The sequence below is a fragment of the Lactuca virosa genome, chromosome 1, assembly GCF_052849685.1.
Source record: "Lactuca virosa cultivar CGN04683 chromosome 1, Lactuca_virosa_CGN04683_v6, whole genome shotgun sequence".
Lineage (NCBI taxonomy): Eukaryota > Viridiplantae > Streptophyta > Magnoliopsida > Asterales > Asteraceae > Lactuca > Lactuca virosa.
This window is the reverse complement of record NC_136426.1, coordinates 75,878,729-75,884,537: the sequence shown is the minus strand read 5'-3', so window position 1 is coordinate 75,884,537 and position 5,809 is coordinate 75,878,729. Positions and strand designations below refer to the sequence as shown.

Genomic DNA, 5,809 nt, shown 5'->3' with positions numbered 1-5,809 from the left:
ATAAGAACCCGCACTAACTCTTGAATATTTTTTGTTAAGGAATGGTTCTTGACAAGAGAGTCTTATATGTTAAGAAGTCAGTGGGAGTCTTAAAAGATATTGACAAGTTTCAAAAACTAATCAAGAATAAAAGTTATTGTTTATCACTAGCACACGACTTGAGGTTTGTAACCTATCGTGTTGACATATTCTTGTTTATGTGCCCATTCCAGTTAAAGTTGACTATGCATGTGAGTTCTATGAGTTCTCAGTTGTTTGCATAACAACCTAGGAAGAATTGGTAGGCCCTTGTGCTGCCAGGTGGCAAGAAATTAGGATTGAACAAGTTCAATCCATATAAGTTTGGATTTGTCACTAACCTTGTCTTGTGATTATGGTTAAGACAAACTCACATGGATAGGAACACATACACCATAAAATCTAAGTGTCATAAGGTTTCTCTCCAATTCATGAAAATGATTGTGAGGAAACACTTTCACTAAGTATATTTTAAGGAGATAGAAGTTGTGTTAATTGCGTTCTCAAATTCATTTATGATTACAGCATCCCTCTTTATAGGTCGAATTGTGAGAAATGTCAAAAGGTCTAAACATTTGAGACTTATCACTGTAAGTTCTAAAATTGTTAAGAAACACATGTGAGCTATCTAAGGAAAGGTGTATGATTTTGAGAAGCCTAGATAAAGTCTTATCGAAGCAACTCGTATAAGAAATCTGAACTTTGGTAATGAAAGTCAATAAGTATTGATTTCTAGAAGTCCAGCTAATTTCTGGGTACATGTCAAAGCTAGTGGGAGCATAAGTGTTATGTTGGTAAGTTAATAATTATTATGCTAGTGGGAGCATAATTATTATGGTGAGTGTTGCAAGTTAGCAATGTTAATTATAGAAAACAAAAGTTTTAATTTGCAAAGTTGCAGGGTTTGAAAAGTTGTTTTGCTATAATTAAAGGAGAGGAATTCATACTTCATTTCAATTTTAAAAAGCTTAGATTGAGGTTTTAATCAGATTTAGTCAAGGACATATATGAATGTTATGAAATGTTAATTCCGTTCTCAAATCCGATTATGATTACGGCATCCCTCTTCATAGTTCGAATTGTGAGAACATGGCAAATGGAAATATTATAGCAAAAGACTGATCAAGTATCGTGTCTTTATGTGAGACATTATGAATCACATCCCATATGTTTCGGGTATAGGATCGATTGCATATGCTATAATATTCTCGTGTTCTAATTTTCCAAATGCCTAGGGAATTAAGAGGGAAAAATGAATAGAACCGGATATGACTAAAGTGGTTAAACAACTGTTAAGGACAATCTAAGGTTCGCCAAGGATTGGTCGCTTAAGGACAGTTGGAAGTATAGTAATGGATGGACCATATTGACATTATTATGAATAGACATGAGTCTATTAATAATGAGTTATCGTATGGAAAATATGGAATGTTTCCATATTGGGAGTTGAAGAATAGATGAGAAAGTTAGAAACTTTTATGCAAGAAGGATGTTCAAAGGATTGTACTTTGAATTTGAGACTTCATTTCCATGGAATTGTCTTGTAATCTCCATTGGAATACTTTGTAATGTCTGTTGCCAAGTCTCTGTGACTTTTGTGCATAGTCATTACAAGAGGATCATTGCATATAAGTTTAGAATCTAACAGATTTCAGTAAATGGCAAGAATTTGGTATTCTTACATTTATCATAAGGATTTGGAATTGTGAAATGAGCGTCTTTGAAATGCTTTCAGTTGATCTGTTTCACAAAGTAAAGACCATAGAAAACCTAGTGTGCATGCTTGGAGCATGGGACAACTATTGTTTTAATTCAAGTATTAAGTTGTTTATTCGAAACATTATACAATGAATAATGAGTAATCAATATGGCGATTAGATAAAAGGTGTTTTATTTACACTCAAAAGTTTTGGGGCCATATAGGATTAGTATTATTCTTGTGTTTCACTTTGCATGTTTTGACTTCCCGAATAACTAGGTTTTTCAAACTATCCACAGTCGATCATACTTTGGAAGTAGGTATTGAAGCCAGACTGTCATGAATGGGTCTGTAGATTGCTGCAGTGTTCATGAGTACTCCTGGAATAAGATTCGAGTATTGGATTAAACCCACGCTCATCTGAATCACTTCATGGATTTTATCACGAGTGATTGTGAGACGATAATATCTTATATTCTTGAAACCAAGACATGTGAGTTGTTATTTACAAGTCGGTTGCACATTGACATATGTAAACGCACCAGTAACTTACTCTTATAAAACATATCGTTGTGTGTGATTTGATGAGTAACTACAAGCAAGCATTTGAGTCTAATTTTATCCATTCCTTTTACCCTTAGAGGTATAAAAGCGATATATGTGGGCCCCCTCGATGATTTAGTGATGAAAAACCTAAGTGCTTGGCCAAGCCTGGACTGATTTGATTTGTTCAATTAGTCGGTCGTCATAAATCGGAAATCGGGAAACAACAGATGGACAGAGAGAGTGATTAAAATCCATGTCTCAGTCCATACGATATCTAGAATGGAGGAATATATGATCCCTTATCTAATGGACGCGTCATTGACTAGGTCAGAGTTCGACAGCGGCTTTTAAGAGCTACGATTGCTAGTCGGGTTATGGAATCGTACTTGCAATAATAGTTATTAGACTTATCCAAGTGGGAGACTGTTGGATTAGGTGTCTAAGCCCATAACTATAATTGGTATGTACTTGACCCGAGAGTAGCATGATCCATTTGGGTTGCATATCACCACGACAATTTGATAGGATGGACTTTTGAGAAGAGGTTAGTTATGATTTATTAATATATTATAAGTTCTAATATATTAATATGAAATCATGTGATTTAATTAGTATTGATCAAGAATCAATTTGGAATTAATTTAGTGATCAAAAGAGACTAATTAAATTAATAGGGACTAATTATGTAAATTAGTTATATATATATATATATATATATATATATATATATATATATATATATATATATATATATATATATATATATAGGAGTAGGATCAAATGAGAACACTTAAAAGGTTGAGAACGCGAGAACAGATCTGGACCATTTAAATATCTATATCTAAGGTTATAATCAAACGGGCTATTTATGTAAATTCTTAAATTACTAGCATTAAAGTGTAACTTTAAAATTGCCATATGGGTATAATAGTAATTACAAAGTTAGTTGATTACTAAAATATATCTCTCTCTCACGTCAATTTCCTTTCATTTTTGCTTGCCGTCTCTTTCTTACTCTCTTGTATACCTAGGGCTTCATCAACAAAATAGCCTCCATCATCCACACACCACCAGAATCTATTCACGATAATTATCTTACATTGCAGCCACCATCGAGCCTTCTCCCTGGTCTAAACACTCTTATTTACACAGTTGGTTCCCTATTTGAATCTTGATCGGTTTTAACTACAATAGGGTTTCGTTTTCTCTTAAACAGGAAAACGAAGGAGAGAGCACGAGGGGGTTTCAGAGAGAGATCAAGAAGGAGGAGGATGCAGCAACGATGTTAGAGGCGATGGTGGTGGTGCCGCACCATATTTGGTGACCCAGCGAACCGATGCCGACCCTAGTAGTCGTAAGTTATGGTTATCATTCTTATACATACTACTATTTTTCTTGTTTGTGTTTCTTTTTTCTGATATTAATTTGATTATCATTTTTATGGCAGATATAGATTTTAAATGTAGATTAGTTTCAATATAAAAGAGTATTAATATCATCCTTATGTAAAAAGGGAAGAACATATGCTTATAAAAAAGGCAACTTAAAGTGAAAATGTGAAGTTTATCAACTGCGTGGATATAATCAAAACAAAGATCCAATTTTTTTTGGTTTTTTTTATTATCATTGCCTGCAACAAAGTTTAAGCACAGAGATGAGAGTCAAAGAGGAAACTTGTTGTGCTCATTTGTGTGGGTTAAAAATAGGACAAAGTAATGGCAGCGTAGATAAATCAAGGTATTTGTGTTCATTTTTTTTCTTTCCGAATTTTGACCTATTTTGTAGGTTTTGGACCAATTTTGTTTCATTATTAGTTACATTTGATGATTTAAATAATTAAAATTGGATAAAGGTGAACAGATTCATTACTAGGTGGTTTACCGGAGATAATAGTTTAATAAAAAAAGAATGTTTGATCGTGTTTGTTTAATCACTTATGATTATAAACATGTATAATCATAGATGTACATACGATTAGAAGCCAACTATAATAATCAGTTATGATTATAACTAGAAGACTCGTACTAATCAATTATGATTATAAAGCCACATGAGTTTGCTACTAATCATTCATTTTAATATTTTTTTTATGTAATTTTTAAGGTATTACTACTACTCGTTTCACAAGCTCACGAGCCATTTGATTCGAATAAAAGAATGGGGTTGCGAACGATTCAAGAAAATGGTTGACATATGGATGAATTTTGCAAGTTTTTTTTTCCTTTGAAGTGATTTAATCATTGTTGAGTATAATCATGTATAATCATGTATAAATATATGAAACCAGTCTCGACATATTCATTTATAAACATAACAATATAAATGTATAACCTCAATATTTGGAAAATTTATTTATGAATAAAACAGTGTTTAATATTGAATAATTAATGTGTTGAATTTTTTATTTGTTAGTATATTCATGTATGATTGGTAGCATTATTTTTATTCATTTAAAAATGAAACTGTTTATCACTAAATTGCGTTTTATTAATTTAGATTACAACCATATATTTTTATAATTACAAATGAGTTTTATTCATATATGATTGAAAATATTTAGATGAATGATAGATTAGAAAAAGACAACTTTTTTATTTGACAGATAAATTAATAAAAGTTATTTTTCTCATCAATTAATAAAAAAATCAGTTAATCTTTTATTTTAGGTTACTGTAATTATTATTGCTAAATTTTAGGAAATAAATATTTGAATTTAAGTTGATTTAATTTAAATTAAATACAGAATTACAAATATATCCTTATAAAATGATTGGTCCAGAAATGTTCTCGCGTTCTCAACCTTTTTGGTGTTCTCATTTGATCATTTCCCTATATATATATATATATATATATATATATATATATATATATATATATATATATATATATATATATATATATATATATATATGGTTTGGGATTATGATACATGATGGACTAAGTTTATGGATGAATCCATAAAGAGTTAGCCCACTTGAATCATGGATCATGGATAATAAGCTCAAGTGTATGGATTAGGGTTTACCCATGACTCTTGGATTCCTACACTATATATAAGACACCCTATAGCCTAAAATTGGTTGCAAAAGTTTTGCTAGAGTGTTCTTGGAGATCCATAACCGATTTTAGTGTGCATAAGCTCTCTCAAAAGTCATTCTTAGTCTAAAGTGTTGTGAACCATTTGAGGTGCAACATTTGGGGAACTAAGTTCTTAAAGGCCAAGCACAACAAGTTCTACAAGCTACATAAAGAGGTAAACTCCTAACTAGTATTTTATGTTGTTTATATCAATTGTATGCTAGTTGTAGGCTTAATGCTTTGGAAACAATATTGCATGTATAATTAGAGAAAACATAGATCCAAAGCATTTAGGGTTGTATGTGTTGGATTAGGTGTCTAAGCCCATAACTATAATTGGTATGTACTTGACCTGAGAGTAGCATGGTCCATTTGGGTTGCATATCATCAGGACAATTTGTTAGGATGGACTTTTGAGAATAGGTTATTTATAGTTTATTAATATATTATAAGTTCTAATATATTAAT

General features: G+C 31.4%; 1 long non-coding RNA gene across 1 annotated transcript; it reads left to right on the top strand.

Moving 5' to 3' along the window:
- Positions 1 to 3,289: 3,289 nt before the first annotated feature.
- Positions 3,290 to 4,485, top strand: LOC145105240 (uncharacterized). The gene is made up of 3 exons (XR_013707265.1): positions 3,290 to 3,391; positions 3,480 to 3,617; positions 4,367 to 4,485. It is a non-coding gene; the product is annotated as an uncharacterized LOC145105240 (long non-coding RNA).
- The last annotated feature ends 1,324 nt before the right edge of the window (positions 4,486 to 5,809 follow it).